The sequence below is a fragment of the Oncorhynchus mykiss genome, chromosome 10 (genome assembly GCF_057628025.1).
Source record: "Oncorhynchus mykiss isolate SJ-2025 chromosome 10, ASM5762802v1, whole genome shotgun sequence".
In the NCBI taxonomy this organism is placed as follows: domain Eukaryota; kingdom Metazoa; phylum Chordata; class Actinopteri; order Salmoniformes; family Salmonidae; genus Oncorhynchus; species Oncorhynchus mykiss.
The window spans coordinates 80,226,341-80,248,656 of NC_143031.1; the positions used below are offsets into that span (position 1 = coordinate 80,226,341).

Consider the following 22,316-nt stretch of genomic DNA (forward strand, 5'->3'; position numbering starts at 1 on the left):
TAGGGTTAAGGTTAGGTTTTTGGTTTAGGGTTTAGGGTTAAGGTTAGGTTTTTGGTTTAGGGTTAAGGTTAGGTTTTTGGTTTAGGGTTAAGGTTAGGTTTTTGGTGTAGGGTTAAGGTTAGGTTTAGGGTTAAGGTTAGGTTTTTGGTTTAGGGTTAAGGTTAGGTTTTTGGTTTAGGGTTAAGGTTAGGTTTTTGGTTTAGGGTTAAGGTTAGGTTTTTGGTGTAGGGTTAAGGTGAGGTTTGTGGTTTAGGTTTAAGGTGAGGTTTTTGGTTAGGGTTAAGGTTAGGTTTTTGGTTTAGGGTTAAGGTTAGGTTTTTGATTTAGGGTTAAGGTTAGGTTTTTGATTTAGGGTTTAGGGTTAAGGTTAGGTTTTTGGTTTAGGGTTAAGGTTAGGTTTTTGGTTTAGGGTTTAGGGTTAAGGTTAGGTTTTTGGTTTAGGGTTAAGGTTAGGTTTTTGGTTTAGGGTTAAGGCTAGGTTCTTGGTTTAGGGTTAAGGTTAGGTTTTTGGTTTAGGGTTAAGGTTAGGTTTTTGGTTTAGGGTTAAGGTTAGGTTTTTGGTTTAGGGTTAAGGTTAGGTTTTTGGTGTAGGGTTAAGGTGAGGTTTTTGGTTAGGGTTAAGGTTAGGTTTTTGATTTAGGGTTAAGGTTAGGTTTTTGGTTTAGGGTTAAGGCTAGGTTCTTGGTTTAGGGTTAAGGTTAGGTTTTTGGTTTAGGGTTAAGGTTAGGTTTTTGGTTTAGTTTTAAGGTTAGGTTTTTGATTTAGGGTTAAGGTTAGGTTTTTGATTTAGGGTTAAGGTTAAAGTAAGGTTAAAAGAGAACAGGTTAGGGTTAGTGGTTATGGAAAATAGGATTTTGAATGGGATTGATTTGTGTGTTCCCACAATGTTAGCTGTACAAGACTATGTGTGTGCGTGTGTGTGTGTGTGTGTGTGTGTGTGTGTGTGTGTGTGAATATTGAATGAATCAAATGATTGATGGACCCGTCTATCTGTTTCTTCACCATTCTGTCTCTCTGTCTCTTAGTCCATGAAGTCCCTGTCCTCCTTCCTTCCTTGGATGATAAAAGACGAATGAAAAGTCCTACCATTAAAAAAAAAACTCCTACAATAAAATGTCACTCCACAATAACAATCGACAATTCATACTACTAATTTAAAACGCATATGGTAGAACCCAATCAATAGAGTTATGAGACACTGTAGACATTCATAGTAAAAAAAACTCCTACAATAAAATGTCACTCCACAATAACAATCGACAATTCATACTACTAATTTAAAATGCATATGGTAGAACCCAATCAATAGAGTTATAAGACACTGTAGACATTCATAGTAAAAATACTAATAAATCCTGCTGGCCAGTACGGGTATCGAACCCGCGACCTTCGCGTTATTAGCACGACGCTCTAACCAGCTGAGCTAACCGGCCTGAGATAATGATCAATCTACGGAACGGGGATACACCCATATATGGGTCTGGAGGTGGTCGCTTATCTACAATGTCTACGTTCTACCATTAGAGGGCAGAGAACGTAAACAAATCCAGCTCAGTTCCAAAGACTCCCTTCTACACTGTCAATGATCAACACTATGGCTGTTGGGAACCCTGTACATTAATGAGGGCTGTTGTGGCTCTGTACATTAGTGAGGGCTGTTGGGGCCCTGTACATTAGTGAGGGCTGTTGGGGCTCTGTACATTAGTGAGGGCTGTTGGAACCCTGTACATTAGTGAGGGCTGTTGGGGCCCTATTTCAACTCCAGATGACATAACCTAGCTAGCAGAGACAGCATGTTAACTATGAAAGTATCGATCCAGCAACAATGTCGAGGTCAAAAACGAAAGGAACTATATTAAACCAAGCTGACTTCGTAAGATAAGTCAACTCGGGCGGAAATAATGAACAGGCTGAACGTACATTTCTGTGACTATCTAGATAACTTTAGCTTGTCATTCCTGTTTACAGAGTGTTAGTCCCCACGAGAGCAAATGCAATTTATATGGGGTTTAGGGTTAAAGTTAGAATTAGGTTTAGGAGCTAGGGTTAGGTTTAGGGTTAAGGTTAGGTTTTTGGTTTAGGGTTAAGGTTAAGGTTAGGTTTAGGGTTAAGGTTAGGTTTTTGGTTTAGGGTTAAGGTTAGGTTTTTGGCTTAGGGTTAAGGTTAGGTTTTTGGTTTAGGGTTAAGGTTAGGTTTTTGGTTTAGGGTTTAGGGTTAAGGTTAGGTTTTTGGTTTAGGGTTAAGGTTAGGTTTTTGGTTTAGGGTTTAGGGTTAAGGTTAGGTTTTTGGTTTAGGGTTAAGGTTAGGTTTTTGGTTTAGGGTTAAGGCTAGGTTCTTGGTTTAGGGTTAAGGTTAGGTTTTTGGTTTAGGGTTAAGGTTAGGTTTTTGGTTTAGGGTTAAGGTTAGGTTTTTGGTTTAGGGTTAAGGTTTGGTTTTTGGTTAGGGTTAAGGTTAGGTTTTTGATTTAGGGTTTAGGGTTAAGGTTAGGTTTTTGGTTTAGTGTTAAGGTTAGGTTTTTGGTTTAGGGTTTAGGGTTAAGGTTAGGTTTTTGGTTTCGGGTTAAGGTTAGGTTTTTGGTTTAGGGTTAAGGTTAGGTTTTTGGTTTAGGGTTAAGGTTAGGTTTTTGGTGTAGGGTTAAGGTTAGGTTTAGGGTTAAGGTTAGGTTTTTGGTTTAGGGTTAAGGTTAGGTTTTTGGTTTAGGGTTAAGGTTTTTGGTTTAGGGTTAAGGTTAGGTTTTTGGTTTAGGGTTAAGGTTAGGTTTTTGGTGTAGGGTTAAGGTTAGGTTTTTGGTTTAGGGTTTAGGGTTAAGGTTAGGTTTTTGGTTTAGGGTTAAGGTTAGGTTTTTGGTTTAGGGTTAAGGCTAGGTTCTTGGTTTAGGGTTAAGGTTAGGTTTTTGGTTTAGGGTTAAGGTTAGGTTTTTGGTTTAGGGTTAAGGTTAGGTTTTTGGTTTAGGGTTAAGGTTTGGTTTTTGGTTAGGGTTAAGGTTAGGTTTTTGATTTAGGGTTTAGGGTTAAGGTTAGGTTTTTGGTTTAGTGTTAAGGTTAGGTTTTTGGTTTAGGGTTTAGGGTTAAGGTTAGGTTTTTGGTTTCGGGTTAAGGTTAGGTTTTTGGTTTAGGGTTAAGGTTAGGTTTTTGGTTTAGGGTTAAGGTTAGGTTTTTGGTGTAGGGTTAAGGTTAGGTTTAGGGTTAAGGTTAGGTTTTTGGTTTAGGGTTAAGGTTAGGTTTTTGGTTTAGGGTTAAGGTTTTTGGTTTAGGGTTAAGGTTAGGTTTTTGGTTTAGGGTTAAGGTTAGGTTTTTGGTGTAGGGTTAAGGTTAGGTTTTTGGTTTAGGGTTAAGGTTAGGTTTTTGGTTTAGGGTTAAGGTTAGGTTTTTGGTGTAGGGTTAAGGTTAAGTTTTTGGTTTAGGGTTTAGGGTTAAGGTTAGGTTTTTGGTGTAGGGTTTAGGGTTAAGGTTAGGTTTTTGGCTTAGAGTTAAGGTTAGGTTTTTGGTTTAGGGTTAAGGTTAGGTTTTTGGGTTAGGGTTAAGGTTAGGTTTTTGATTTAGGGTTAAGGTTAGGTTTTTGGTTTAGGGTTAAGGTTAGGTTTTTGGTTTAGGGTTTAGGGTTAAGGTTAGGTTTTTGATTTAGGGTTAAGGTTAGGTTTTTGGTTTAGGGTTTAGGGTTAAGGTTAGGTTTTTGGTTTAGGGTTAAGGTTAGGTTTTTGGTTTAGGGTCAAGGTTAGGTTTTTGGTGTAGGGTTAAGGTTAGGTTTAGGGTTAAGGTTAGGTTTTTGGTTTAGGGTTAAGGTTAGGTTTTTGGTTTAGGGTTAAGGTTAGGTTTTTGGTTTAGGGTTAAGGTTAGGTTTTTGGTGTAGGGTTAAGGTGAGGTTTTTGGTTTAGGTTTAAGGTGAGGTTTTTGGTTAGGGTTAAGGTTAGGTTTTTGGTTTAGGGTTAAGGTTAGGTTTTTGATTTAGGGTTAAGGTTAGGTTTTTGATTTAGGGTTAAGGTTAAAGTAAGGTTAAAAGAGAACAGGTTAGGGTTAGTGGTTATGGAAAATAGGATTTTGAATGGGATTGATTTGTGTGTTCCCACAAGGTTAGCTGTACAAGACTATGTGTGTGCGTGTGTGTGTGTGTGTGTGTGTGTGTGTGAATATTGAATGAATCAAATGATTGATGGACCCGTCTATCTGTTTCTTCACCATTCTGTCTCTCTGTCTCTTAGTCCATGAAGTCCCAGTCCTCCTTCCTTCCTTAGATGATAGAAGACGAATGAAAAGTCCTACCATTAAAAAAAAAACTCCTACAATAAAATGTCACTCCACAATAACAATCGACAATTCATACTACTAATTTAAAACGCATATGGTAGAACCCAATCAATAGAGTTATGAGACACTGTAGACATTCATAGTAGAAAAAACTCCTACAATAAAATGTCACTCCACAATAACAATCGACAATTCATACTACTAATTTAAAACGCATATGGTAGAACCCAATCAATAGAGTTATAAGACACTGTAGACATTCATAGTAAAAATACTAATAAATCCTGCTGGCCAGTACGGGTATCGAACCCGCGACCTTCGCGTTATTAGCACGACGCTCTAACCAGCTGAGCTAACCGGCCTGAGATAATGATCAATCTACGGAACGGGGATACACCCATATATGGGTCTGGAGGTGGTCGCTTCTCTACAATGTCTACGTTCTACCATTAGAGGGCAGAGAACGTAAACAAATCCAGCTCAGTTCCAAGGACTCCCTTCTACACTGTCAATGATCAACACTATGGCTGTTGGGAACCCTGTACATTAGTGAGGGCTGTTGGGGCTCTGTACATTAGTGAGGGCTGTTGGGAACCCTGTACATTAGTGAGGGCTGTTGGGGCTCTGTACATTAGTGAGGGCTGTTGGGGCCCTGTACATTAGTGAGGGCTGTTGGGGCCCTGTACATTAGTGAGGGCTGTTGGGGCTCCGTACATTAGTGAGGGCTGTTGGGGCTCTGTACATTAGTGAGGGCTGTTGGGGCCCTGTACATTAGTGAGGGCTGTTGGGGCCCTGTACATTAGTGAGGGCTGTTGGGGCCCTGTACATTAGTGAGGGCTGTTGGGGCTCTGTACATTAGTGAGGGCTGTTGGGGCCCTATTTCAACTCCAGATGACATAACCTAGCTAGCAGAGACAGCATGTTAACTATGAAAGTATCGATCCAGCAACAATGTCGAGGTCAAAAACGAAAGGAACTATATTAAACCAAGCTGACTATGTAAGATAAGTCAACTCGGGCGGAAATAATGAACAGGCTGAACGTACATTTCTGTGACTATCTAGATAACTTTAGCTTGTCATTCCTGTTTACAGAGTGTTAGTCCCCACGAGAGCAAATGCTATTTATATGGGGTTTAGGGTTAAAGTTAGAATTAGGTTTAGGAGCTAGGGTTAGGTTTAGGGTTAAGGTTAGGTTTTTGGTTTAGGGTTAAGGTTAAGGTTAAGGTTAGGTTTAGGGTTAAGGTTAGGTTTTTGGTTTAGGGTTAAGGTTAGGTTTTTGGTTTAGGGTTAAGGTTAGGTTTTTGGTTTAGGGTTAAGGATAGGTTTTTGGTTTAGGGTTTAGGGTTAAGGTTAGGTTTTTGGTTTAGGGTTAAGGTTAGGTTTTTGGTTTAGGGTTTAGGGTTAAGGTTAGGTTTTTGGTTTAGGGTTTAGGGTTAAGGTTAGGTTTTTGGTTTAGGGTTAAGGTTAGGTTTTTGGTTTAGGGTTAAGGTTAGGTTTTTGGTGTAGGGTTAAGGTTAGGTATAGGGTTAAGGTTAGGTTCTTGGTTTAGGGTTAAGGTTAGGTTTTTGGTTTAGGGTTAAGGTTAGGTTCTTGGTTTAGGGTTAAGGTTAGGTTTTTGGTTTAGGGTTAAGGTTAGGTTTTTGGTGTAGGGTTAAGGTGAGGTTTTTGGTTAGGGTTAAGGTTAGGTTTTTGGTTTAGGGTTTAGGGTTAAGGTTAGGTTTTTGGTTTAGGGTTAAGGTTAGGTTTTTGGTTAGGTTTTTGGTTTAGGGTTAAGGTTAGGTTTTTGGTGTAGGGTTAAGGTTAGGTTTAGGGTTAAGGTTAGGTTTTTGGTTTAGGGTTAAGGTTAGGTTTTTGGTTTAGGGTTAAGGTTAGGTTTTTGGTTTAGGGTTAAGGTTAGGTTTTTGGTTTAGGGTTAAGGTTAGGTTTTTTGTGTAGGGTTAAGGTTAGGTTTTTGGTTTAGGGTTAAGGTTAGGTTTTTGGTTTAGGGTTAAGGTTAGGTTTTTGGTGTAGGGTTAAGGTTAGGTTTTTGGTTTAGGGTTTAGGGTTAAGGTTAGGTTTTTGGTGTAGGGTTTAGGGTTAAGGTTAGGTTTTTGGCTTAGGGTTAAGGTTAGGTTTTTGGTTTACGGTTAAGGTTAGGTTTTTGGGTTAGGTTTAAGGTTAGGTTTTTGATTTAGGGTTAAGGTTAGGTTTTTGGTTTAGGGTTAAGGTTAGGTTTTTGGTTTAGGGTTTAGGGTTAAGGTTAGGTTTAGGGTTAAGGTTAGGTTTTTGGTTTAGGGTTAAGGTTAGGTTTTTGGTTTGGGGTTAAGGTTAGGTTTTTGGTTTAGGGTTAAGGTTAGGTTTTTGGTGTAGGGTTAAGGTGAGGTTTTTGGTTTAGGTTTAAGGTGAGGTTTTTGGTTTAGGTTTAAGGTGAGGTTTTTGGTTAGGGTTAAGGTTAGGTTTTTGATTTAGGGTTATGGTTAGGTTTTTGGTTTAGGGTTAAGGTTAAAGTAAGGTTAAAAGAGAACAGGTTAGGGCTAGTGGTTATGGAAAATAGGATTTTGAGGGATTGAATTGTGTGTTCCCACAAGGTTAGCTGTACAAGACTATGTGTGTGCGTGTGTGTGTGTGTGAATATTGAATGAATCAAATGATTGATGGACCCGTCTATCTGTTTCTTCACCATTCTGTCTCTGTCTCTTAGTCCATGAAGTCCCTGTCCTCCTTCCTTCCTTAGTTGATAAAAGACGAATGAAAAGTCCTACCATTAAAAAAAAAACTCCTACAATAAAATGTCACTCCACAATAACAATCGACAATTCATACTACTAATTTAAAACGCATATGGTAGAACCCAATCAATAGAGTTATGAGACACTGTAGACATTCATAGTAAAAATACTAATAAATCCTGCTGGCCAGTACGGGTATCGAACCCGCGACCTTCACGTTATTAGCACGACGCTCTAACCAACTGAGCTAACCGGCCTGAGATAATGATCAATCTACGGAACAGGTATACACCCATATATGGGTCTGAAGGTGTTCGCTTATCTACAATGTCTACGTTCTACCATTAGAGGGCAGAGAACGTAAACAAATCCAGCTCAGTTCCAAGGACTCCCTTCTACACTGTCAATGATCAACACTATGGCTGTTGGGAACCCTGTACAGTAGTGAGGGCTGTTGGGGCTCTGTACATTAGTGAGGGCAGTTGGGGCTCTGTACATTAGTGAGGGCTGTTGGGGCCCTGTACATTAGTGAGGGCTGTTGGGGCCCTGTACATTAGTGAGGGCTGTTGGGGCCCTGTACATTAGTGAGGGCTGTTGGAGCCCTGTACATTAGTGAGGGCTGTTGGGGCTCTGTACATTAGTGAGGGCTGTTGGAACCCTGTACATTAGTGAGGGCTGTTGGGGCCCTATTTCAACTCCAGATGACATAACCTAGCTAGCAGAGACAGCATGCTAACTATGAAAGTATCGATCCAGCAACAATGTCGAGGTCAAAAAAGAAAGGAACTATGTTAAACCAAGCTGACTTCGTAAGATAAGTCAACTCGGGCGGAAATAATGAACAGGCTGAACGTACATTTCTGTGACTATCTAGATAACTTTAGCTTGTCATTCCTGTTTACAGAGTGTTAGTCCCCACGAGAGCAAATGCTATTTATATGGGGTTTAGGGTTAAAGTTAGAATTAGGTTTAGGAGCTAGGGTTAGGTTTAGGGTTAAGGTTAAGTTTTTGGTTTAGGGTTAAGGTTAAGGTTAGGTTTAGGGTTAAGGTTAGGTTTTTGGTTTAGGGTTAAGGTTAGGTTTTTGGTTTAGGGTTAAGGTGAGGTTTTTGGTTTAGGGTTAAGGTTAGGTTTTTGGTTTAGGGTTTAGGGTTAAGGTTAGGTTTTTGGTTTAGGGTTAAGGTTAGGTTTTTGGTTTAGGGTTTAGGGTTAAGGTTAGGTTTTTGGTTTAGGGTTAAGGTTAGGTTTTTGGTTTAGGGTTAGGTTTTTGGTGTAGGGTTAAGGTTAGGTTTAGGGTTAAGGTTAGGTTTTTGGTTTAGGGTTAAGGTTAGGTTTTTGGTTTAGGGTTAAGGTTAGGTTTTTGGTTTTAGGGTTAAGGTTAGGTTTTTGGTTTAGGGTTAAGGTTAGGTTTTTGGTGTAGGGTTAAGGTGAGGTTTTTGGTTTAGGTTTAAGGTTAGGTTTTTGGTTTAGGGTTAAGGTTAGGTTTTTGGTTTAGGGTTAAGGTTAAAGTAAGGTTAAAAGAGAACAGGTTAGGGTTAGTGGTTATGGAAAATAGGATTTTGAATGGGATTGAATTGTGTGTTCCCACAAGGTTAGCTGTACAAGACTATGTGTGTGCGTGTGTGTGCGTGTGTGTGTGTGTGTGAATATTGAATGAATCAAATGATTGATGGACCCGTCTATCTGTTTCTTCACCATTCTGTCTCTCTGTCTCTTAGTCCATGAAGTCCCTGTCCTCCTTCCTTCCTTGGATGATAAAAGACGAATGAAAAGTCCTACCATTAAAAAAAAAACTCCTACAATAAAATGTCACTCCACAATAACAATCGACAATTCATACTACTAATTTAAAACACATATGGTAGAACCCAATCAATAGAGTTATGAGACACTGTAGACATTCATAGTAAAACAAAATTTTAAATCCTGCTGGCCAGTACGGGTATCGAACCCGCGACCTTCGCGTTATTAGCACGACGCTCTAACCAGCTGAGCTAACCGGCCTGAGATAATGATCAATCTACGGAACGGGGATACACCCATATATGGGTCTGGAGGTGGTCGCTTATCTACAATGTCTACGTTCTACCAATAGAGGGCAGAGAACGTAAACAAATCCAGCTCAGTTCCAAGGACTCCCTTCTACACTGTCAATGATCAACACTATGGCTGTTGGGAACCCTGTACATTAGTGAGGGCTGTTGTGGCTCTGTACATTAGTGAGGGCTGTTGGGGCCCTGTACATTAGTGAGGGCTGTTGGGGCTCTGTACATTAGTGAGGGCTGTTGGGGCCCTGTACATTAGTGAGGGCTGTTGGGGCCCTGTACATTAGTGAGGGCTGTTGGGGCTCTGTACATTAGTGAGGGCTGTTGGAACCCTGTACATTAGTGAGGGCTGTTGGGGCCCTATTTCAACTCCAGATGACATAACCTAGCTAGCAGAGACAGCATGCTAACTATGAAAGTATCGATCCAGCAACAATGTCGAGGTCAAAAAAGAAAGGAACTATGTTAAACCAAGCTGACTTCGTAAGATAAGTCAACTCGGGCGGAAATAATGAACAGGCTGAACGTACATTTCTGTGACTATCTAGATAACTTTAGCTTGTCATTCCTGTTTACAGAGTGTTAGTCCCCACGAGAGCAAATGCTATTTATATGGGGTTTAGGGTTAAAGTTAGAATTAGGTTTAGGAGCTAGGGTTAGGTTTAGGGTTAAGGTTAGGTTTTTGGTTTAGGGTTAGGTTTTTGGTGTAGGGTTAAGGTTAGGTTTAGGGTTAAGGTTAGGTTTTTGGTTTAGGGTTAAGTTTATGTTTTTGGTTTATAGGGTTAAGGTTAGGTTTTTGGTGTAGGGTTAAGGTGAGGTTTTTGGTTTAGGTTTAAGGTGAGGTTTTTGGTTAGGGTTAAGGTTAGGTTTTTGGTGTAGGGTTAAGGTTAGGTTTTTGGTTTAGGGTTAAGGTTAGGTTTTTGGTTTAGGGTTAAGGTTAGGTTTTTGGTTTAGGGTTAAGGTGAGGTTTTTGGTTTAGGTTTAAGGTGAGGTTTTTGGTTAGGGTTAAGGTTAGGTTTTTGGTTTAGGGTTAAGGTTAGGTTTTTGATTTAGGGTTAAGGTTAGGTTTTTGATTTAGGGTTAAGGTTAAAGTAAGGTTAAAAGAGAACAGGTTAGGGTTAGTGGTTATGGAAAATAGGATTTTGAATGGGATTGATTTGTGTGTTCCCACAAGGTTAGCTGTACAAGACTATGTGTGTGCGTGTGTGTGTGTGTGTGTGTGTGTGTGTGTGTGAATATTGAATGAATCAAATGATTGATGGACCCGTCTATCTGTTTCTTCACCATTCTGTCTCTCTGTCTCTTAGTCCATGAAGTCCCTGTCCTCCTTCCTTCCTTGGATGATAAAAGACGAATGAAAAGTCCTACCATTAAAAAAAAAACTCCTACAATAAAATGTCACTCCACAATAACAATCGACAATTCATACTACTAATTTAAAACGCATATGGTAGAACCCAATCAATAGAGTTATGAGACACTGTAGACATTCATAGTAAAAAAAACTCCTACAATAAAATGTCACTCCACAATAACAATCGACAATTCATACTACTAATTTAAAACGCATATGGTAGAACCCAATCAATAGAGTTATGAGACACTGTAGACATTCATAGTAAAAATACTAATAAATCCTGCTGGCCAGTACGGGTATCGAACCCGCAACCTTCGCGTTATTAGCATGACGCTCTAACCAGCTGAGCTAACCGGCCTGAGATAATGATCAATCTACGGAACGGGGATACACCCATATATGGGTCTGGAGGTGGTCGCTTATCTACAATGTCTACGTTCTACCATTAGAGGGCAGAGAACGTAAACAAATCCAGCTCAGTTCCAAAGACTCCCTTCTACACTGTCAATGATCAACACTATGGCTGTTGGGAACCCTGTACATTAGTGAGGGCTGTTGGGGCTCTGTACATTAGTGAGGGCTGTTGGAACCCTGTACATTAGTGAGGGCTGTTGGGGCCCTATTTCAACTCCAGATGACATAACCTAGCTAGCAGAGACAGCATGTTAACTATGAAACTATCGATCCAGCAACAATGTCGAGGTCAAAAACGAAAGGAACTATATTAAACCAAGCTGACTTCGTAAGATAAGTCAACTCGGGCGGAAATAATGAACAGGCTGAACGTACATTTCTGTGACTATCTAGATAACTTTAGCTTGTCATTCCTGTTTACAGACTGTTAGTCCCCATGAGAGCAAATGCTATTTATATGGGGTTTAGGGTTAAAGTTAGAATTAGGTTTAGGAGCTAGGGTTAGGTTTAGGGTTAAGGTTAGGTTTTTGGTTTAGGGTTAAGGTTAAGGTTAGGTTTAGGGTTAAGGTTAGGTTTTTGGTTTAGGGTTAAGGTTAGGTTTTTGGTTTAGAGTTAAGGTTAGGTTTTTGGTTTAGGGTTAAGGTTAGGTTTTTGGTTTAGGGTTTAGGGTTAAGGTTAGGTTTTTGGTTTAGGGTTAAGGTTAGGTTTTTGGTTTAGGGTTTAGGGTTAAGGTTAGGTTTTTGGTTTAGGGTTAAGGTTAGGTTTTTGGTTTAGGGTTAAGGCTAGGTTCTTGGTTTAGGGTTAAGGTTAGGTTTTTGGTTTAGGGTTAAGGTTAGGTTTTTGGTTTAGGGTTAAGGTTAGGTTTTTGGTTTAGGGTTAAGGTTAGGTTTTTGGTGTAGGGTTAAGGTGAGGTTTTTGGTTAGGGTTAAGGTTAGGTTTTTGATTTAGGGTTTAGGGTTAAGGTTAGGTTTTTGGTTTAGTGTTAAGGTTAGGTTTTTGGTTTAGGGTTTAGGGTTAAGGTTAGGTTTTTGGTTTAGGTTTAAGGTGAGGTTTTTGGTTAGGGTTAAGGTTAGGTTTTTGGTTTAGGGTTAAGGTTAGGTTTTTGATTTAGGGTTAAGGTTAGGTTTTTGATTTAGGGTTAAGGTTAAAGTAAGGTTAAAAGAGAACAGGTTAGGGTTAGTGGTTATGGAAAATAGGATTTTGAATGGGATTGATTTGTGTGTTCCCACAAGGTTAGCTGTACAAGACTATGTGTGTGCGTGTGTGTGTGTGTGTGTGTGTGTGTGTGAATATTGAATGAATCAAATGATTGATGGACCCGTCTATCTGTTTCTTCACCATTCTGTCTCTCTGTCTCTTAGTCCATGAAGTCCCTGTCCTCCTTCCTTCCTTGGATGATAAAAGACGAATGAAAAGTCCTACCATTAAAAAAAAAACTCCTACAATAAAATGTCACTCCACAATAACAATCGACAATTCATACTACTAATTTAAAACGCATATGGTAGAACCCAATCAATAGAGTTATGAGACACTGTAGACATTCATAGTAAAAAAAACTCCTACAATAAAATGTCACTCCACAATAACAATCGACAATTCATACTACTAATTTAAAACGCATATGGTAGAACCCAATCAATAGAGTTATGAGACACTGTAGACATTCATAGTAAAACAAAATTTTAAATCCTGCTGGCCAGTACGGGTATCGAACCCGCGACCTTCGCGTTATTAGCACAACGCTCTAACCAGCTGAGCTAACCGGCCTGAGATAATGATCAATCTACGGAACGGGGATACACCCATATATGGGTCTGGAGGTGGTCGCTTATCTACAATGTCTACGTTCTACCAATAGAGGGCAGAGAACGTAAACAAATCCAGCTCAGTTCCAAGGACTCCCTTCTACACTGTCAATGATCAACACTATGGCTGTTGGGAACCCTGTACATTAGTGAGGGCTGTTGGGGCTCTGTACATTAGTGAGGGCTGTTGGGGCCCTGTACATTAGTGAGGGCTGTTGGGGCCCTGTACATTAGTGAGGGCTGTTGGGGCTCTGTACATTAGTGAGGGCTGTTGGGGCCCTGTACATTAGTGAGGGCTGTTGGGGCTCTGTACATTAGTGAGGGCTGTTGGAACCCTGTACATTAGTGAGGGCTGTTGGGGCCCTATTTCAACTCCAGATGACATAACCTAGCTAGCAGAGACAGCATGCTAACTATGAAAGTATCGATCCAGTAACAATGTCGAGGTCAAAAAAGAAAGGAACTATGTTAAACCAAGCTGACTTCGTAAGATAAGTCAACTCGGACGGAAATAATGAACAGGCTGAACGTACATTTCTGTGACTATCTAGATAACTTTAGCTTGTCATTCCTGTTTACAGAGTGTTAGTCCCCACGAGAGCAAATGCTATTTATATGGGGTTTAGGGTTAAAGTTAGAATTAGGTTTAGGAGCTAGGGTTAGGTTTAGGGTTAAGGTTAGGTTTTTGGTTTAGGGTTAAGGTTAAGGTTAGGTTTAGGGTTAAGGTTAGGTTTTTGGTTTAGGGTTAAGGTTAGGTTTTTGGTTTAGGGTTAAGGTTAGGTTTTTGGTTTAGGGTTAAGGTTAGGTTTTTGGTTTAGGGTTTAGGGTTAAGGTTAGGTTTTTGGTTTAGGGTTAAGGTTAGGTTTTTGGTTTAGGGTTTAGGGTTAAGGTTAGGTTTTTGGTTTAGGGTTAAGGTTAGGTTTTTGGTTTAGGGTTAGGTTTTTGGTGTAGGGTTAAGGTTAGGTTTAGGGTTAAGGTTAGGTTTTTGGTTTAGGGTTAAGGTTAGGTTTTTGGTTTAGGGTTAAGGTTAGGTTTTTGGTTTAGGGTTAAGGTTAGGTTTTTGGTTTAGGGTTAAGGTTAGGTTTTTTGTGTAGGGTTAAGGTGAGGTTTTTGGTTTAGGTTTAAGGTGAGGTTTTTGGTTAGGGTTAAGGTTAGGTTTTTGGTTTAGGGTTAAGGTTAGGTTTTTGGTTTAGGGTTAAGGCTAGGTTCTTGGTTTAGGGTTAAGGTTAGGTTTTTGGTTTAGGGTTAAGGTTAGGTTTTTGGTTTAGGGTTAAGGTTAGGTTTTTGGTTTAGGGTTAAGGTTAGGTTTTTGGTGTAGGGTTAAGGTGAGGTTTTTGGTTAGGGTTAAGGTTAGGTTTTTGATTTAGGGTTTAGGGTTAAGGTTAGGTTTTTGGTTTAGTGTTAAGGTTAGGTTTTTGGTTTAGGGTTTAGGGTTAAGGTTAGGTTTTTGGTTTAGGTTTAAGGTGAGGTTTTTGGTTAGGGTTAAGGTTAGGTTTTTGGTTTAGGGTTAAGGTTAGGTTTTTGATTTAGGGTTAAGGTTAGGTTTTTGATTTAGGGTTAAGGTTAAAGTAAGGTTAAAAGAGAACAGGTTAGGGTTAGTGGTTATGGAAAATAGGATTTTGAATGGGATTGATTTGTGTGTTCCCACAAGGTTAGCTGTACAAGACTATGTGTGTGCGTGTGTGTGTGTGTGTGTGTGTGTGTGTGAATATTGAATGAATCAAATGATTGATGGACCCGTCTATCTGTTTCTTCACCATTCTGTCTCTCTGTCTCTTAGTCCATGAAGTCCCTGTCCTCCTTCCTTCCTTGGATGATAAAAGACGAATGAAAAGTCCTACCATTAAAAAAAAAACTCCTACAATAAAATGTCACTCCACAATAACAATCGACAATTCATACTACTAATTTAAAACGCATATGGTAGAACCCAATCAATAGAGTTATGAGACACTGTAGACATTCATAGTAAAAAAAACTCCTACAATAAAATGTCACTCCACAATAACAATCGACAATTCATACTACTAATTTAAAACGCATATGGTAGAACCCAATCAATAGAGTTATGAGACACTGTAGACATTCATAGTAAAACAAAATTTTAAATCCTGCTGGCCAGTAAGGGTATCGAACCCGCGACCTTCGGGTTATTAGCACAACGCTCTAACCAGCTGAGCTAACCGGCCTGAGATAATGATCAATCTACGGAACGGGGATACACCCATATATGGGTCTGGAGGTGGTCGCTTATCTACAATGTCTACGTTCTACCAATAGAGGGCAGAGAACGTAAACAAATCCAGCTCAGTTCCAAGGACTCCCTTCTACACTGTCAATGATCAACACTATGGCTGTTGGGAACCCTGTACATTAGTGAGGGCTGTTGTGGCTCTGTACATTAGTGAGGGCTGTTGGGGCCCTGTACATTAGTGAGGGCTGTTGGGGCTCTGTACATTAGTGAGGGCTGTTGGGGCCCTGTACATTAGTGAGGGCTGTTGGGGCCCTGTACATTAGTGAGGGCTGTTGGGGCTCTGTACATTAGTGAGGGCTGTTGGGGCCCTGTACATTAGTGAGGGCTGTTGGGGCTCTGTACATTAGTGAGGGCTGTTGGAACCCTGTACATTAGTGAGGGCTGTTGGGGCCCTATTTCAACTCCAGATGACATAACCTAGCTAGCAGAGACAGCATGCTAACTATGAAAGTATCGATCCAGTAACAATGTCGAGGTCAAAAAAGAAAGGAACTATGTTAAACCAAGCTGACTTCGTAAGATAAGTCAACTCGGACGGAAATAATGAACAGGCTGAACGTACATTTCTGTGACTATCTAGATAACTTTAGCTTGTCATTCCTGTTTACAGAGTGTTAGTCCCCACGAGAGCAAATGCTATTTATATGGGGTTTAGGGTTAAAGTTAGAATTAGGTTTAGGAGCTAGGGTTAGGTTTAGGGTTAAGGTTAGGTTTTTGGTTTAGGGTTAAGGTTAAGGTTAGGTTTAGGGTTAAGGTTAGGTTTTTGGTTTAGGGTTAAGGTTAGGTTTTTGGTTTAGGGTTAAGGTTAGGTTTTTGGTTTAGGGTTAAGGTTAGGTTTTTGGTTTAGGGTTTAGGGTTAAGGTTAGGTTTTTGGTTTAGGGTTAAGGTTAGGTTTTTGGTTTAGGGTTTAGGGTTAAGGTTAGGTTTTTGGTTTAGGGTTAAGGTTAGGTTTTTGGTTTAGGGTTAGGTTTTTGGTGTAGGGTTAAGGTTAGGTTTAGGGTTAAGGTTAGGTTTTTGGTTTAGGGTTAAGGTTAGGTTTTTGGTTTAGGGTGAAGGTTAGGTTTTTGGTTTAGGGTTAAGGTTAGGTTTTTGGTTTAGGGTTAAGGTTAGGTTTTTTGTGTAGGGTTAAGGTGAGGTTTTTGGTTTAGGTTTAAGGTGAGGTTTTTGGTTAGGGTTAAGGTTAGGTTTTTGGTTTAGGGTTAAGGTTAGGTTTTTGGTTTAGGGTTAAGGTTAAAGTAAGGTTAAAAGAGAACAGGTTAGGGTTAGTGGTTATGGAAAATAGGATTTTGAATGGGATTGAATTGTGTGTTCCCACAAGGTTAGCTGTACAAGACTATGTGTGTGCGTGTGTGTGCGTGTGTGTGTGTGTGTGAATATTGAATGAATCAAATGATTGATGGACCCGTCTATCTGTTTCTTCACCATTCTGTCTCTCTGTCTCTTAGTCCATGAAGTCCCTGTCCTCCTTCCTTTCTTGGATGATAAAAGACGAATGAAAAGTCCTACCATTAAAAAAAAACTCCTACAATAAAATGTCACTCCACAATAACAATCGACAATTCATACTACTAATTTAAAACGCATATGGTAGAACCCAATCAATAGAGTTATGAGACACTGTAGACATTCATAGTAAAACAAAATTTTAAATCCTGCTGGCCAGTACGGGTATCGAACCCGCGACCTTCGCGTTATTAGCACGACGCTCTAACCAACTGAGCTAACCGGCCTGAGATAATGATCAAGCTACGGAACAGGGATACACCCATATATGGGTCTGGAGGTGGTCGCTTATCTACAATGTCTACGTTCTACCATTAGAGGGCAGAGAACGTAATCAAATCCAGCTCAGTTCCAAGGACTCCCTTCTACACTGTCAATGATCAACACTATGGCTGTATCTCTTTCTCTGTAGTTGTAGCTGACTGTCAGTCCTGTACATCTGAACCTGAATACATACTGGGTTGTAAACACCCCTCTCCATAGTCCATTTCTGATACCCATGATAATAACAACACTTCATAGTGATCATTGATTTAACAGAATAAATGACTGTGACCTGTCAGTTAATGGAATGGAATGAAGCATTTCACACCCTCACACTGTGACCAAGGAGTCTCCTCTCCTCACATAGACCACCTACAGAGGTAAAACAGGTGAGGGGAAGGAAAAGGAGAGAGAGACAGACAGACTGTTTGTCTTTCTTTAAACGAGCCAACGTCATAGTACGTTAACCATTTGCACATCATTACATTATCTGTTTCTTCACCATTCTCTCTCTCTGTCTCTTAGTCCATGAAGTCCCTGTCCTCCTCCCTTCCTTGTATAATAAAAAACGAATGAAAACTCCTACAATGAAAAAAAAACTCCTACATTAAAATGTCACTCCACAACAACAGAACAATCGACAACTCATACTACTAATTTAAAATGCACATTGTAAACCCCAATCAATAGAGTTATGTGACACTGTAGACAATCACAGTAAAGTAAAAACAAAAACTTCTGGCCAGTACGGGTATCGAACCCGCGACCTTCGCGTTATTAGCACGACGCTCTAACCAACTGAGCTAACCGGCCTCAGATAATGCTTAATTTACGGATAAAAGTAGAAATAACTACACCGTACCAAATAAGAGCTCAAGACATTCTATAACAAATCCATCACCTATTGAGAAATAAACATGGAGAAAAGTCCCCTAAGCAAGCTGGTCCAGGATCTGTGTTCACAAACACACCCCACAGGGCACCAGGACAGCAACACAATGATGTGTGTGGATGAAGCACTTAATTTGACATTGGGAAAAACAAGAGATGAACTGCTACAAACAAAGTCCCGCTAAAGCTAAAGAACACTCCGTAATGTTCACAACGACATAAACTTTGAACTCGCGAAAAGTGGGAGATGCGTTCAAGAAACACTGGCACATTTTATCATCGGACCCATTTTTTCCGGCTGAATTTACAAATCCACCACTTATTGTGTATAGAAGAAGTCGCAATATACGCGATAAATTGGTCCATGCCAACTGCCAATCACAAAAGAAAACCAGCCAGGCTCTTTTACGCCCTCTTCCACATGGTAGCTATAAATGCAGAGGAGGCGCACAGTGCAACAACATGATGAAGTGTGAATATCTCTGCCACCCCACACACAGGAAAACGATCCCAAATAAATGACATCATTACGTGTTCCACCACCCATGTTATCTACATTATTAAATGTCCATGTGGGCTCTGCTATGTCGGAAAAACCTCTCGCCCTCTCAAACAGAGAATCAGTGAACATAAAAATTCAACCAGGAGAAACGACAGGGATGATCCAGTCGCAGTACATTTTAATGACCTGAAGCATGATATTTCTACCTTTAGATTGTGTGTCATAGAGAAAGTTAAGATATCAGACAGGGGAGGAGATATTAATAATACTCTGAGTTAAAGGGAATGTTTGGGGATTTTCACCCTCCAGACATTATTTCCTAAAGGTCGTAATGATGAAATGCCTGTGTATGTTATGTGGTGAATTTGAACGTGAATTATGCTCCTATTTAAAATCACTCTGATGTTTTTCGTACGATGTACCCAATGATTAATGAAGACTTGCTCGGTAGGTCTATATGTCCTCATTGTGGTTTTACAGACGTGTTTAATACGTCTTATTTACACACTTTATTTCAATATTTACGAAATGTATGTTGTATTTGGTAGCACATATTAGTATTTCCTTCGCCTCCAACCCCTGTCGATGCGTGGAACGGATGTGGGCGGGGCTAGGTCTACACAAGGGTGTTAATTTAAATGTTTAAAAACTCACGAAAGCCATGAGATCGATAAGTAAAGCTTATTAAAGATCAATGATACTATCCTTCCTTTTCCCTGGAACTTCTTTGACTGTAATATTTACTGTAAAGTTGAATTGTTTAATTCCCTTGTGTATATTATCTACCTCACTTGCTTTGGCAATGTTAACATATGTTTCCCATGCCAATAAAGCCCCTTGAATTGAAATTGAATTGAGAGAGAGACAGAAAGAAAGAGAGAGAAAGAAACAGTGAAAGACAGAGAAAGATAGTAAGGAGTGGAGAAAGACAGAAAGAGAGAGTAAGGAGTGGAGAAAGACAGAAAGAGAGAGTAAGGAGTGGAGAAAGACAGAAAGAGAGAGTAAGGAGTGGAGAAAGAGAGAGTAAGGAGTGGAGAAAGAGGGAGTAAGGAGTAGAGAAAGACAGAAAGAGAGAGTAAGGAGTGGAGAAAGAGAGAGTAATGAGTGGAGAAAGACAGAAAGACAGAGTAAGGAGTGGAGAAAGAGAGAGTAAGGAGTAGAGAAAGACAGAAAGAGAGAGTAAGGAGTGGAGAAAGAGAGAGTAAGGAGTGGAGAAAGAGAGAGTAAGGAGTGGAGAAAGACAGAAAGAGAGAGTAAGGAGTGGAGAAAGAGAAAGTAAGGAGTGGAGAAAGACAGAAAGAGAGAGTAAGGAGTGGAGAAAGAGAGAGTAAGGAGTAGAGAAAGACAGAAAGAGAGAGTAAGGAGTGGAGAAAGAGAGAGTAAGGAGTGGAGAAAGAGAGAGTAAGGAGTGGAGAAAGACAGAAAGAGAGAGTAAGGAGTGGAGAAAGACAGAAAGAGAGAGTAAGGAGTGGAGAAAGAGAGAGTAAGGAGTGGAGAAAGAGAGAGTAAGGAGAGGAGAAAGAGAGAGTAAGGAGTGGAGAAAGAGAGAGTAAGGAGTGGAGAAAGAGAGAGTAAGGAGTGGAGAAAGAGAGAGTAAGGAGAGGAGAAAGAGAGAGTAAGGAGTGGAGAAAGAGAGAGTAAGGAGTGGAGAAAGAGAGAGTAAGGAGTGGAGAAAGAGAGAGTAAGGAGTGGAGAAAGAGAGAGTAAGGAGTGAAGAAAGAGAGAGTAAGGAGTGGAGAAAGACAGAAAGAGAGAGTAAGGGGTGGAGTGTGTGTGTGTGTGTGTGTGTAAATAATGAATGAATCGAATGATTGATGGACCCGTCTATCTGTTTCTTCACCATTCTGTCTCTCTGTCTCTTAGTCCATGAAGTCCCTGTCCTCCTTCGTTCCTTGTATAATAAAAAACGAATGAAAACTCCTACAATTAAATGTCACTCCACAACAACAGAACAATCGACAATTCATACTACTAATTTAAAATGCAAGTTGTAAACCCCAATCAATAGAGTTATGAGACACTGTAGACATACACATCAAAGTAAAAACACAAACTTCTGGCCAGTACGGGTATCGAACCCGCGACCTTCGCGTTATTAGCACGACGCTCTAACCAAATGAGCTAACCGGCCTCAGATAATGCTTAATTTACGGATAAAAGTAGAAATAACTACACCGTACCAAATAAGAGCTCAAGACATTCTATAACAAATCCATCACCTATTGAGAAATAAACATGGAGAAAAGTCCCCTAAGCAAGCTGGTCCAGGATCTCTGTTCACAAACACACCCCAAAGGGCGTGAGGGAGTAAGGAGTAGAGAAAGACAGAAAGAGAGAGTAAGGAGAGGAGAAAGAGAGAGTAAGGAGTGGAGAAAGAGAGAGTAAGGAGTGGAGAAAGACAGAAAGAGAGAGTAAGGAGTGGAGAAAGAGAAAGTAAGGAGTGGAGAAAGACAGAAAGAGAGAGTAAGGAGTGGAGAAAGAGAGAGTAAGGAGTAGAGAAAGACAGAAAGAGAGAGTAAGAAGTGGAGAAAGAGAGAGTAAGGAGTGGAGAAAGAGAGAGTAAGGAGTGGAGAAAGACAGAAAGAGAGAGTAAGGAGTGGAGAAAGACAGAAAGAGAGAGTAAGGAGTGGAGAAAGAGAGAGTAAGGAGTGGAGAAAGAGAGAGTAAGGAGAGGAGAAAGAGAGAGTAAGGAGTGGGGAAAGAGAGAGTAAGGAGTGGAGAAAGAGAGAGTAAGGAGTGGAGAAAGAGAGAGTAAGGAGAGGAGAAAGAGAGTAAGGAGTGGAGAAAGAGAGAGTAAGGAGTGGAGAAAGAGAGAGTAAGGAGTGGAGAAAGAGAGAGTAAGGAGTGGAGAAAGAGAGAGTAAGGAGTGGAGAAAGAGAGAGTAAGGAGCTGAGAAAGAGAGAGTAAGGAGTGGAGAAAGACAGAAAGAGAGAGTAAGGGGTGGAGTGTGTGTGTGTGTGTGTGTAAATAATGAATGAATCGAATGATTGATGGACCCGTCTATCTGTTTCTTCACCATTCTGTCTCTCTGTCTCTTAGTCCAAGAAGTCCCTGTTCTCCTTCCTTCCTTGTATAATAAAAAACGAATGAAAACTCCTACAATTAAATGTCACTCCACAACAACAGAACAATCAACAATTCATACTACTAATTTAAAATGCAAGTTGTAAACCCCAATCAATAGAGTTATGAGACACTATAGACATACACATCAAAGTAAAAAGACAAACTTCTGGCCAGTACGGGTATCGAACCCGCGACCTTCGCGTTATTAGCACGACGCTCTAACCAACTGAGCTAACCGGCCTCAGATAATGCTCAATATACGTATAAAGGTAGAAATAACTACCCCGTACCAAATAAGAGCTCAAGATATTCCATAACTAACCCATCACCTATTGAGAAATAAACATGGAGAAGAGCCCCCTAAGCAAGCTGATCCCGGAGCTCTGTTCACAAAGTGGAGAAAGAGAGAGTAAGGAGTGGAGAAAGACAGAAAGACAGAGTAAGGAGTGGAGAAAGAGAGAGTAAGGAGTGGAGAAAGACAGAAAGAGAGAGTAAGGAGTGGAGAAAGAGAGAGTAAGGAGTGGAGAAAGAGAGAGTAAGGAGTGGAGAAAGACAGAAAGAGAGAGTAAGGAGTGGAGAAAGAGAGAGTAAGGAGTATAGAAAGACAGAAAGAGAGAGTAAGGAGTGGAGAAAAAACAAAAAGAGAGAGTAAGGAGTGGAGAAAGAGAGAAAGAGAGAGTAAGGGGTGGAGAAAGAGAGAGTAAGGAGTGGAGAAAGAGGGAGTAAGGAGTAGAGAAAGACAGAAAGAGAGAGTAAGGAGTGGAGAAAGAGAGAGTAATGAGTGGAGAAAGACAGAAAGAGAGAGTAAGGAGTGGAGAAAGACAGAAAGAGAGAGAAAGGAGTGGAGAAAGACAGAAAGAGAGAGTAAGGAGTGGAGAAAGAGAGAGTAAGGAGTGGAGAAAGAGAGAGTAAGGAGAGGGAAAACAGAGAGTAAGGAGAGGAGAAAGAGAGAGTAAGGAGTGGAGAAAGAGAGAGTAAGGAGTGGAGAAAGAGAGAGTAAGGAGTGGAGAAAGACAGAAAGAGAGAGTAAGGGGTGGAGAAAGAGAGAGTAAGGAGTGGAGAATGACAGAAAGAGAGAGTAAGGAGTGGAGAAAGAGAGAGTAAGGAGTGGAGAAAGACAGAAAGAGAGAGTAAGGAGTGGAGAAAGACAGAAAGAGAGAGTAAGGAGTGGAGAAAGACAGAAAGAGAGAGAAAGGAGTGGAGAAAGACAGAAAGAGAGAGTAAGGAGTGGAGAAAGAGAGAGTAAGGAGTGGACAAAGA

The 22,316-nt window shown here is 40.4% G+C and overlaps 10 non-coding genes across 10 annotated transcripts; all 10 read right to left on the reverse strand.

Moving 5' to 3' along the window:
- Positions 1 to 1,359: 1,359 nt before the first annotated feature.
- trnai-aau (transfer RNA isoleucine (anticodon AAU)) lies at positions 1,360 to 1,433 on the reverse strand. The gene has a single exon. It is a non-coding gene; the product is annotated as a tRNA-Ile (tRNA).
- Positions 1,434 to 4,532: 3,099 nt separating this feature from the next.
- trnai-aau (transfer RNA isoleucine (anticodon AAU)) lies at positions 4,533 to 4,606 on the reverse strand. The gene has a single exon. It is a non-coding gene; the product is annotated as a tRNA-Ile (tRNA).
- A 2,531-nt stretch (positions 4,607 to 7,137) lies between these two features.
- Positions 7,138 to 7,211, reverse strand: trnai-aau (transfer RNA isoleucine (anticodon AAU)). Its single transcript has one exon. It is a non-coding gene; the product is annotated as a tRNA-Ile (tRNA).
- Positions 7,212 to 8,882: 1,671 nt separating this feature from the next.
- trnai-aau (transfer RNA isoleucine (anticodon AAU)) lies at positions 8,883 to 8,956 on the reverse strand. Its single transcript has one exon. It is a non-coding gene; the product is annotated as a tRNA-Ile (tRNA).
- A 1,682-nt stretch (positions 8,957 to 10,638) lies between these two features.
- On the reverse strand, positions 10,639 to 10,712 carry trnai-aau (transfer RNA isoleucine (anticodon AAU)). Its single transcript has one exon. It is a non-coding gene; the product is annotated as a tRNA-Ile (tRNA).
- A 1,752-nt stretch (positions 10,713 to 12,464) lies between these two features.
- On the reverse strand, positions 12,465 to 12,538 carry trnai-aau (transfer RNA isoleucine (anticodon AAU)). Its single transcript has one exon. It is a non-coding gene; the product is annotated as a tRNA-Ile (tRNA).
- A 3,948-nt stretch (positions 12,539 to 16,486) lies between these two features.
- On the reverse strand, positions 16,487 to 16,560 carry trnai-aau (transfer RNA isoleucine (anticodon AAU)). Its single transcript has one exon. It is a non-coding gene; the product is annotated as a tRNA-Ile (tRNA).
- Positions 16,561 to 17,336: 776 nt separating this feature from the next.
- Positions 17,337 to 17,410, reverse strand: trnai-aau (transfer RNA isoleucine (anticodon AAU)). The gene has a single exon. It is a non-coding gene; the product is annotated as a tRNA-Ile (tRNA).
- Positions 17,411 to 20,047: 2,637 nt separating this feature from the next.
- Positions 20,048 to 20,121, reverse strand: trnai-aau (transfer RNA isoleucine (anticodon AAU)). Its single transcript has one exon. It is a non-coding gene; the product is annotated as a tRNA-Ile (tRNA).
- Positions 20,122 to 21,223: 1,102 nt separating this feature from the next.
- On the reverse strand, positions 21,224 to 21,297 carry trnai-aau (transfer RNA isoleucine (anticodon AAU)). The gene has a single exon. It is a non-coding gene; the product is annotated as a tRNA-Ile (tRNA).
- Between the last annotated feature and the right edge of the window lie 1,019 nt (positions 21,298 to 22,316).